The sequence below is a fragment of the Macaca fascicularis genome, chromosome 12 (assembly GCF_037993035.2).
Source record: "Macaca fascicularis isolate 582-1 chromosome 12, T2T-MFA8v1.1".
NCBI lineage: Eukaryota > Metazoa > Chordata > Mammalia > Primates > Cercopithecidae > Macaca > Macaca fascicularis.
The window spans coordinates 70,186,685-70,198,414 of NC_088386.1; the positions used below are offsets into that span (position 1 = coordinate 70,186,685).

Below are 11,730 nucleotides of genomic sequence, written 5' to 3' on the forward strand. Positions count from 1 at the left end.
ACTACAAATTACACATACTGAGCACCTGGACTTGTGGTTAACAAAAACCTTTTCCAGGTTCTAAGAGACAATATGTTGTTTTTGTTTGTTTCCTCTGTATGTGGGGGAAGTGGGGATGTGAGGGGAGGAGTGCGAGGGTGGGCCTTAAGACTTGGGAGGAAGGGCATGAAGGCATGGGGAAGAGATGTTACCTAATTTCTTTCTCTTTTTTTCTTGTTTTTGTTTGCTTTTATTTTATTTTATTTTAGAGACAGAGTCTCACTCTATCACCCAGGCTGGAGTGCAGTATCATGATCATGGCTCACTTGTAGCCTCAACCTCCCAGGCACAAGCGATCCTCCCACCTCAGCCTCCTGAGTAGCTGGGCTACAGGCACATACCACAATGCCTGGCTTTTTTTTTTTTTTTTTTTTTTTGGTATTTTTTATAGAGATTGGGTCCCACTATGTTGCCCAGGCTAGTCTCAAACTCCTGGGCTCAAGCAATTCTCAGCCTTCTGAAGTGCTGGGATTATAGGCATGAGTCATGAGCCATAGCACCTAGCTGCTTTTATTATTTTTAAGGAACATACAATAATTGTACATATTTATGGGATACAGTTTGATATTTCCCTTCCTCCCTCCCTCCCTTTCTTCCTTTCCTTGTTCCCCTTCCTTTTCCTTTCTCTTTTCTTTTGACAGGGTCTCACTCTGTTGCCCAGGATGGAGTGCAGTGGTGTAATCACAGTTCTACTTCCCTAGGCTTGAGGGATCCACCTCAGTCTCCAGAGTAGCTGGGACTACAAGCGTGCACCACGACGTCCAGCTACTTTTTGTATTTTGTGTACGGACAGGGTTTTTATACTGCCCAGGCTGTTCTTGAACTCCTGGGCTCAAGCCATCCTCTCACCTTGGCCTCCCAAAGTGCTGGGGTTACAGGAGTGAGCCACCACACCCGGTCTTGCTTAGACTTCTTTCTAGGTTTTATCCTCTTCTCAGCCAAAGCAAGGGATGCAAAACTACTGGGCAAAAGAGTTCCAACTTCATTTATGTGGAAGTGAACCAGATGGAGGTATTAGACCAGGAAATAACACTTCTTAGGTTCTACAATAATAACTTCTACTTTCCCCACAAGAACAAAACCTCCCACTTCTTAATTATAAGAATCATGTTTTTTTTTTTAATTTTGAAGACTAAAAAGCTAATTATGTGTATGAATTTTAAAATGTCACATTGTGGCCAGGCATGATGGTTCACACCTGTAATCTCAGCCCTTTGGGAGGCGAGGCGAGAGGATCGCTTGAGTCCAGGAATTTGAGACCAAAGGGAGACCCCATCTCCACAAAAAACAAAACAAAACAAGGCATGGTGGTACACACTGTAATCCCAGCTTACTTGGGAGGCTAACATAAGAGGATCATTTGGGCCTGGGAAGTCAAAGCTGCAGCAAACGGATGGCACCACTGTACTCCAGACTAGGTGACAGAGTGAGAACCTGTCTCAAAAAAAAAAGGAAGTCATCTTATATATATCACTTACCGTGAAGGACACTCTTAGGATCAAATTTGTTTCCTAGCATCTTCAGAAACCAGATACCCTTCTGCAAAACAAAGATCTGTTTGGCTTTCATGAAAAATCCACTCAAATCTTACAGAATGGAAGCAATAAACCATCCTTTAACAAACATTGACAACCTACTATACAAGAATCTACTGTTTTGAGAAAATACAAAAAGGATTTTTAAAAAAGTGATTGTCTTGAAAGAGCTTACAATCCAACAAGGGAGATGCCTGCAAGTGACTGCAATACAAGATAGGGTGAATTTCAAGCCACAGGTGAAGCCCAGAACAATGGCGACGGAAACTAAGAGAAGGCAGAATCAGCAAATGGAGAAGAGAATATTTTGGCTCTTGTCAAGAAGCATGTTCTTACAACGTGAACCACGCTTATCGAAGCTCCTAAACTAGTGAAATTTGTAGGTAATTGTGTCTCCCGTTAATTTTAGCAACATTCTTCTTTTACTGACTATTAGCAAAGTCTATTATTTCGACTTTTCAGCAAGTAATCATGACCAATCTGAAGATTCTTATAGGCTTCAACATACAAATGAAGAGAAGGGGCAATGCAACAGCATATGACAGGAAAGTACAGTTTAGCTGGAACCCCCAGTACATGAAAAGTAGTGCATAATAAGGCTGATGGTGAAATTCAAGGTTAAAGGTGCGATGCTTGGAATCAGACTATTCCACGTTTGAATAATAGCTCTGTCACTAACTGTGGGACCTTGGGCAAATTACCTAACTTCTCTAAGTCTCAGGTTCCACATAAACAAACAGAACTTACCTCTCAGGGTAAGTGAACATCAAATGACTCAAATAATATATAGTAAGTGATAATATTAAAGAAAGGGAAAGAGGGAGAGAGAATAAAAGGAAGAAAGAAAGGAAAGAAAGATATTTTTAAATGTTTGGGCCAGATCATAGAAAGTTTTGAAGAATTTCCCTCACTTAATATAATAGAGACAGAAAAGGAAATTAAAAGAAGAAATTTAGTTATGCTGGAAAGATGGATTATTATTAGAAGAAAAATACATATACCCATAGTAAGCGATGCTAAAATGTTACATAGCAACATGTTCCTTCAATGTGAACCCTGTTTATCAAAAATTGTAGCTAATTGTATCTCCCGTTTAGCTAAATTTTTATTTTATTGACTATTAGCATAGTCTATTATTTTTTACTTCTCAACCAGTATTTGTGACCTGCAGTCTCTGTAATGCTGAGCATGCTTCCTAGGACTCAAAAGTTTCTGATCCCCAGCCACAAGAAGCAGCAGTGGTACCCTCACCCCATGGCTTAGGTGCTGCAATTGTGACCAAAGCAGCTTGGCCTGGGGCCAAGTGTTATTAGGTGTTTTACATCAGGCATCTCATGCAATCTAATCCACTGTCATCTCTACACTGATGATGGCCACTGTGTGACTGCCACAACACGTTAACCTGGTATTTCCCAGTGTCAAAGGGCCAGGAAAGTGACGTCCTGTTTTTGCTTCCTCATCCTTTATCTGTCCGGACAACCTCAACAGAGTAGGTTTTACTGGGTAAGCAGATACTGCAGCCTGGCACTCCCTCAATACTAAGATTCTTTTCAGTGAGATCTCTCCTTGGGGGTTGGTTTTATATGAGATGGCTGACATGAAACACTTGGTAAACTACAGACAGCTAAGGGGTTATTGTTCTATGTTAATTTACACCAAAAGCAGTTCCTGTGTTTAGGGTTTTTTGGTATTTACCTACGGAGAAAGGAATACCAACAGTATTTTGTTCAGGCTAACACTGATAAAAGTAATGCTAATGCTAATAATAACAATAGCCCACAAATACTGAGCAGCGACACTGTCCCAGACAATCTGCTAAGTAATTCACATGCATCACCTCATCTGACCCTTAGAACAATCCTTTTACGGAAGCGTTGTTACTCTCAATTCAAAATTGAAGATACAGGGCCAGGCGTGGTGGCTCATGGCTGTAATCCCAGCACTTTGGGAGGCCAAGGTGGGCCGATCATGAGGTCTGGAGTTTGAGACCAGCCTGACCAACATGGTGAAACACCATCTCTACTAAAAATACAAAAATCAGCTGGGGGTGGTGGCGCACTCCTGTAATCCCGGCTACTCAGGAGGCTGAAGCAGAAGAATCACTTGAACCTGGAAGGAAAAGGTTGCAGTGAGCCAAGATCACGCCACTGCACTTCAGCCTGGGCGACAGAGCAAGAATTTGTCTCCAAAAAAAAAAAAAAAAGTGAAGATAGAATTTGTAAAAGACAGTGTTGGGACTGGCCCATGCTTTACCCATTAGGAAACTCTGCCCTCCAGTAGCACGTCAATATCACCTGGGGAAGCTTTCAAAAAACGGATTCCTGGGCCTTACCGCAGACTTATTTGTGTGTGTGCGCGTGTGTGTGATGTGTGTGTGATTTTACTAGGTTCTTTTTTTTTTTTCTTTTTCTTTTATTATTATACTTTAAGTTCTAGGGTACATGTGCACAACATGCAGGTTTGTTACATATGTATACATCTGCCATGTTGGTATGCTGCACCCATTAACTTGTCATTTACATTAAGTATATCTCCTAATGCTATCCCTTCCCCCTTCCCACACCCCACGACAGTCCCCAGTGGGTGATGTTCCCCAACCTGTGTCCAAGTGTTCTCATTGTTCAATTCCCACCTATGAGTGAGAACATGTACCACAGACTTATAGAATCACACCTTTATAAGCTTCTTGTCATACCCATGGCTAAGGATTAGCACACTAGTTAAAGTGTATTAAGCAGAATAGCATCACTCAACTAACTGAAGATATTCTGGGGGCTTTGGTACACCTAGAGTTTTCATTACTCAAAACTATACAAGGGACAGACTTAAGTCATTTTGACCTGACCATAATACCTACAGAGTGAGGAACAAATGACAAATGTCTGCCCTAGCAAACAAAAGTTAGAGCTGAGTGAAGAACTCATCTGTCACAGGGAGGTGAAGCCTAAACTGTTCCTCAATTGGAGCAGAGATGGTGGGACATTACGTGAATGTGCTTATTAATCTTCCGATGCCTGGCACACAGTAAACACATAGTAAACAAATATTTGTTAAGTGGACAAACAAATGAAGGACTGCCTCCATCCAGCTAGACTCCTCTGAATTCCCTGTATTTGGTCTGTACCTTTTTCACCTTATTTACCAAATTCTGCCTGCATACCTGCTGTTTGAAACCGTGTCTCATATCTACCAGAAAGTAAGCATTCAGGCGCAGACTTCGTCTCTTTCTGAGCTACATATTCCTTTCTACCCTTACCTAGCATAGAGTATAACTACCACCTCTAGCAGGGAACCACAATGCTCAATGAGTATCTGGCTTGATTCCAACTGTGACCTGATTCGATGTGGGTCCCTGCTAGCCACAAGGGATAAATAAGCCTACCAAGCCTTCAAGAACCATGGTATAATTGTGGATTGCTGGGAAACAGCAGCAGAGAGAGCTCTGTGTGGAAACCATTAAGAATTCAGTAGACCACACTGAAGGGAAGGCTTCAGGAAGACCACAGCCCTGGGAGGTAAAATGCCAAATATCAGATGCTTAAAAGTAAAGGGGTTACAGCAACAAATAAAAGGCACTTTTGTTTCATTTATTCTCTCAGTATGTGTTGTGGAAATCACCTATGTTCCTAAAATTACAACCATAGTTAGGAACACCTTGAAATAGCAAAGACAATGATACAGACCCAGTGATGAATACTGTCTCCTAAAAGGGTCTCATGTCTGGTCATAGCACCTGAGACAGTAAATGTACAAGGTCAGGGCATACTACCCTCTCTTCACCACCCACCCTTCTGCTCATTATAGATTTCATGTCTTAGTGCTACACACCGCATGGTATCTGGATGGCCCTTGTATCATACTGCTTTTTGCTGCTTCCTTCACACCCCATTATCCTACTTGATCCTCATACCCTGTAGTGGACATAGAGCAAAGATCATCAAGCCCATTTCTTGGATGAGACAAGTGAGGCCCAAACTGCAATGATATGCCTAAGGGCACCAGAAAGTGGCTGAATACACCACAATCTGTAAAATGAACAAATAGAAGGAGGCATGAATCCCCCCAGGTGGAAATAATCTCATTCTCTTTAAATATCCCAGAATTTGATCTTATCTTGCTTACAAATCTCTTTGCACTACCTCACACAACCTAAAAGAGTTGACGTGTTTTCATGGAGCCAAAGTTATGGCAGGGGTTGGGTAAGTCCCAGGGAGGAAGACAATATTTCTGAACTGGTTTCATAACATCTGCAGAGTTTAGTTTCAATATTTCCATTCAACAGGTAATGGGCTCTCACGGGTGGCTGGGGATATGCAGACTATAGCACCTCCAGGTCCCCGAGAAACTCAGCCTTGTGGGGATGACAGGCAGGTAGACATACACAGTCACAGTAGAAGGCAGTGTTGTGTGCAGTGGAAAGGGATTAATAGGCAGAGTGCTGATAGCCTATCAAGGGTTTTCTCACCTCAAGAACTTAAAAGGTGATTTACAAACTGTAGTAGAACATTTCTTGGAGTTATTTTATCCATTACAAAAATTAGCATTTTTGAAGATGGAAAAATCTACCAACGACTCAAGATCAAGCTACAGTATGGTTTTGACATTGCTTTGGGAAGCTGGCAAAAGAAAACCCACCCAGCGTGGAATCTGTTCACGGGCTCTGCGGCTGCACCAGACTGGAGTCTGGGGCTACACGCAGCCAGGGATGGAGGAATGGGAGTAGGGTGGGGTCCAGAGACGACCCAGGGGGCAGGACGGACACCCGCTTTTCAGTAAAATGGACCAAGTCCACTTGGTCACTGAGCCAACTTGAGAGTTTCCCAGAGAACTCAATAAGGCCAGGAGACCGTGGCTGAAGAAGGAATATTCCATCGGGATTTAAGCAGGACCAGAAGACCTCGCCAGGCTCAGTTCCTCACACAGCCACACCCTTTGTTAATCGCGAAGAGCTCAAAGTCTAACCAACCACCAGTGGTCTGAGTTAGAGCTCTCTGCGATTAACAAAGGCTCACAGCGACTGGGTCAGCTGCTTTCCCTTACACTCGCAACGCTAACAGTTCTTTCTTTAAAAAGAAAAGTGTGTATAGTAGAAAAAGGTAGGGGACGCGAGACTGAAGTGAAGCTGTCTGGAGAGTTCGAGGGAAGCACCCCCCCAACCCCCGTTCCCACTCCGGGCGAAAAGCACTGACGGGGACTGGAAGTGTCCCCAAGGTCTACGCCGACCTGGAGCGAGCTGGCCGCCCGGGAGTGCCGGGAGGGAGGCGGGCTGGAGCGCGGGAGGGGCACGGTTCCCACAGAGGCAGGCGGGCGGTGCCAGAGCTTGAGCCGGCCCCGGGGGATGCCCGAGCGTCCTCCTCCGTCCTAGCTGGGGTGTAGGTGCGGCCCCAAGGCATCGCCGCGAAGCCCTTGCTCGAGACCTACGGAGATCGTGGGTCCCAAGCCCCACGGGGCGGCCCGGGTCCGCGGAGCCCAGCGGTGAGCCCAGCCCTAGGCGCGGGACCCCCGGCCGTCCACCGCCGCTTCCTCCCCGGGCCATCAGCGGGGAGCAGGACGCGCGGGCCGCAGGCCTCCGCGCGCCCGCGCCCACCGTTCGCAGGGGACGCGGCCTCGACGTCCCCAGTCGCCCCACCCGCGTCACCGGTGCCAAGCGGCGCTTCCAAGCCCCGCCGTCGAGCCCAGCCCCTCCCGGCGTTCCCCCCCGTCCCCGCCCGGGAGCCCGGAACCCGGGTCGCGCCAGAGGCGACGCGTCCCTTACCGCGCAGCGGCTCCGGACGACTCCACAGCCCCGCGCCGCGCTGGGCATTTTTTCTGGGAAACTTCTCCCGGGGTCCGCAGGGCTGAGCCGCGCGGGCAGGAAAAGCGCTCAGCGCCCGGAGGCTGCGACCATCCGGGAACTTCGCCGAGATGTGGGCCCTCCCCCTCGGCGCCGCGGCCCCCCCGCCGCCCCGCCACATGTGGACGCGCCGCGAGGCCCCGCCGGTCCGCGCCCTGCCCTCCGCGCTCCCGCCTGCCCCGCCGGCAATAGGGCTCCGCGCCCGCAGTTTCCCGCGGAGGAGCGCGGCGGGGCGGATGGTCGGGGCTGGAGTTCACAGTTTCCTCCGTCCCGCTCCCCTGCGCGACGAGGGGACCGAGGCCAGGGCGCCTGGGACAGGAGTTTGCAGAGGAGCGGGAACTGGAAGGGGAGTCTAGCCCAGGGCCTTTTCCCCCAACTCTTGAATCCTCTCCACCTTCTTGCGGCTGCTGGCAGGGGGATCAGGTGGGGGCGTCCCCTCTCTCCGAGCCGGAAGGAACGCCTTTTCCCACGCTTTCCCGTCTGCTCTCAAATAAAGAGGGTCCAAACTTTCATATATCTGAAATTCAAATTCATTTTTTAAAATGGATTTCAAATTTGGGTGAACCCCACAGAGGCCCAAGGTCCACACGCATCTGACTCCTGCCCACTGTGTGGGAACAATGTGCTGGGAAAGATGCTGCCTCTCCTCACCAGTCGGGTGGAATTGAATTGTTTTGCTGCCAGTGGGGATGGATTTATCATCAGCCACCCACATCCTTAAATACGGTAGGATCCACAGCAAACGTGGAGAAAACTGAAGCTCTACTCCATTGCCCAAGCTAACTCCTGCTCATCAGGGGGTTCTGACTAGCTCTGAGAGCTGCCACCTCCAGGCCCCAAAGAAAAGTTAACATTCACTCACTAAGACGATATGGCTACCGAGAGTGTGCATTTGAAAGGAATAACAACAAAAAGTTCTGCTCAATGTAATAACCATTGGATCATATTGTTAAAATATAAAGGCTGTGTATCCCTTTGAATAAAAGCAGAAAGGTGAGAATATAAAGCCACCTTTGCAAAATTATAACTGAGGAAATTGTGACAGTGAAAGAAATCATATGTACAACCGGCTCTATCTTCCTTCTAACCTTTAAAGTGTCCTTGTTCACTCCTGGGCGTAGCCGTTGGAAAAGAATTCAGTTTTTGGTTTGACTCTGAAACAAAATTGATAATAGCCCTTTCCCGAAAAGATCCGTTTCTTGCCTGGGGACCAGTCTGCCTTTGCAGGACTAACAAATTACCTTTAAGATTAGAAATTACAGTTTAGGGGTCATGCTGCCTCTGGCTCCAAGAGTCTGAACCTCCCCCAAATTGCTCCTGGGGATAACATTACTATTGTAAAACCTAGGATCTGTGCTTGAGATATTTTGCAGACCCTGAACTCAGTGGATCACACTACGACACCACCCAGACGGGTAATCTGGCTTAACCAGTTCTCCCATTCTACCCAGGAACAGAAAAGAGCAAGAAAAACTCACTTTGACTCCCTGTGATTCCATCTCCAACCTGGCCAATCAGCACTCCCCACTTCTCAAGCCCCCTACCTGCCAAATTATCCTTAAAAACTCATCCCTGAGTGCTCAGGGAGACTGATTTTAGTAATAATAAAACTCTGGTGTCCCGCAGAGCTGGCTCTGCGTAAACCCGTAAACCCGTCTTTCTCCATTGCAATTTCCCAGTCCTGATAAATCGGCTCTGTCTAGGCAGTGGGCAAGATGAACCCATTGGGCGGTTACAAATAGGTGGACTTCGGAATTGTTACACCGTGCTGAGGGACCTTAACTCCTGGCTTTCTCTGCTTCTGTACCACTCCAGTGTGCACACGTGTATCTTGATATGCTTTTAACAGATACAATGACCCCTCTGGGAAAGACATTTAGTAACATGGGAAACTCTTCCCATTGGCAAATTTTTGTCTAAATGCATCCATCTTTTTAAGGTCCATTAACTATTTGCCTTTCTTTTTAAACCTTTTCTATGGTAACACGCATATATTATGTTTTATATAAAATGAAGACAAGCAGTTTAACATATAAATATATTGCTCCAGACTTGAAAACATATCAGTAGCACTAACCACAGTGTAGCAAGGAAATTAAACCCAGGAGCTGCCTCGTCCCTGGGTTTGGAGGGAACTAATAAGGGTTCTCCAAACCTCAACTTTTTGCTCCAGTAAAATAGGGATAACAATATTTCCTACCTCCTGGGATTGTTGTAAGGATTAAACGGGATAATCTCCCTAAAGATGAGCAGAGTAGTGGCACACAAGTGAATGGGAAATCTTACCTTTGGTTCCCTAGTGTTCAGCAGAGCTCCTAGTACCTTGTATGGAATTGATTAAATGTTTGTTGAGATAAGGACCCTTGAGTTTATGTTTCTCAGGAATCTGTGGGAATTTCAACATTGATATATACAAAGAAAATTGGGAAGGTAAAATACCTCCCCCTTCATTTCATCATTGAAAGCCAAAAATAAATTGTGTTCTGAATTGTCCATTGTTTTAAATCACTCATAAGGCCAGTAATCAGTTGTCCAAAATGGCCCTGGTTCTCTCTCTTCAAATTTTTAACACTTCTCTCAATTAGGTCAAAACCTAAATAGTATTTTATCAGTGGTAGTTTTCTGGTTTTGTTACAGGAAAAGGGATCCAATCCAGACTCCAAGAGAGGTTTCTTGGATCTCCCGCAAGAAAGAATTCAGGGCAGGTTCATAGGGTAAAGTGAAAGCAAGTTTATTAAGAGGGTAAAGGAATAAAAGAATGGCTACTTCATAGACAGAGCAGCACTGAGGGCTGCTGGTTGTCCATTTTTATGGTTATTTTATGATTATATGCTAGACAAGGAGTGGATTATTCATGCCTCCCCTTTTTAGGCCATATAGGGTAACCTCCTGATGTTGCCATGGCATTTGTAAACTTTCATGGTGATGGTGGGAGTGTAGCAGTGAGGACCACCAGAGGTGGCCATCTTGGTTTTGGTGGGTTTTAGCTGGTTTCTTTACTGCAACCTGTTTTATTAACAAGGTCTTTATGACCTGTATCTTGTGCTGAACTCCTATCGCATTCTGTGAGTTAGAATGCCTTAACTGTCTGGGAATGCAGCCCAGTAGGTCTCAGCCTCATTTTACCCAGCTCCTATTTAAGGTGGAGTTGCTTTGGTTCACATGCCTCTGACAGTTTCAATAAGTTGCCTATGGTTATGCAAGATGTCAATATTTGAGGAAGCTGGGTGAAGTGTATATGGAAACATTTTTACTGTTTTTGCAACTTAATTGTAAGTCTGAAATTATTTTAAAAAGTTAAAAAATTAAAGATAAAAAATATCAAACCCTAAAATTCTTCAACAGACACCTTGTTCCCTTAGGTGATGCCAACTTTCGGCTTAAAATGAAGACATTGAAGTTAGTAGCATGCAAAGGTATTATGCTAAACCTTTGTGGTCATGTACACTTTGATATGAATGAGTTAATAAGAAAAAATGACTTGGATGCTGCTTGAAGACTAAGCTAGGCTAGAAATGTTACAGTGATCTTGGGAAAAAGGGAGAAGTGAGGTAGATAGAAGGATGTTGAGATGCAAAACTAGGACAAACTAAGCAGGGCACAATATCATTAAATACATATATTTGCTTACCATTTCATAACTACCATCTGGGGACTTACTTTGACCTCTAAATTAGCTTAGTAGTGCCTTAGAACTTCCCCTCTTATAACAAGCGTTTGTTTATTCTAATTACTTCTTCCCCAGTAGATAGTAGCCCCAGTCTAGGGGGAGAGAGTAGGCAAAGGGACCTGCCTGCCTGGCTCACCACAGTCTTCCCAGCACCAGCACATTCTCAGTATTCATTACCACTTGATAAATAAGTGAGATGCTTTTACAGAGTACCTCACTGAATTCTTACAGTAACTTTGTGATTTAGATATTTGTCCTCATTTTACCGATGAGAAAACTGTGACTCAGAGAGCTTAGGTAACCTGCCCAAGACCACTTAGCTTGCGGCCTTCCAAATCCAGATTATTTTGATGCTAACACCCTTGTTTTAACCACTATTTAATACCGTCTCTTGGCTTTACTTCCTTTTTTTGTTCCCTCTTTTGAGCTTTTGCTGGTGTGAATGACCTGAATTGACTGGCATCCAAATTCCTTGGTGCCAAATAGCAAAATAAGAAAATACTGTTTCTATTATTGGAAAGAATTGTTGAGATTCAGGTAGATCTGGCTAAAGGCTGTTTACTAGCTTCAGTTTTCTCTTCTGCATCAATGCAGGGAGGAAACGGAATGCTACGAGGGACGACAGCACCGTGCTAGGCCAGGGATACTGTGAA

The 11,730-nt window shown here is 45.2% G+C and overlaps 1 protein-coding gene across 3 annotated transcripts in view; it reads right to left on the bottom strand.

The window, feature by feature from the left end:
* The window catches only part of WIPF1 (WAS/WASL interacting protein family member 1), a 118,157-nt gene extending 110,685 nt beyond the window's left edge, over positions 1 to 7,472 (bottom strand). For all 3 annotated transcript variants that reach the window (XM_005573525.4, XM_065525665.1, XM_074009477.1), the window contains exon 1: positions 7,330 to 7,472. The gene's annotated coding sequence lies outside the window, so the exon portion shown is untranslated. The remainder of the gene's footprint in view (positions 1 to 7,329) is intronic.
* Positions 7,473 to 11,730: the final 4,258 nt, after the last annotated feature.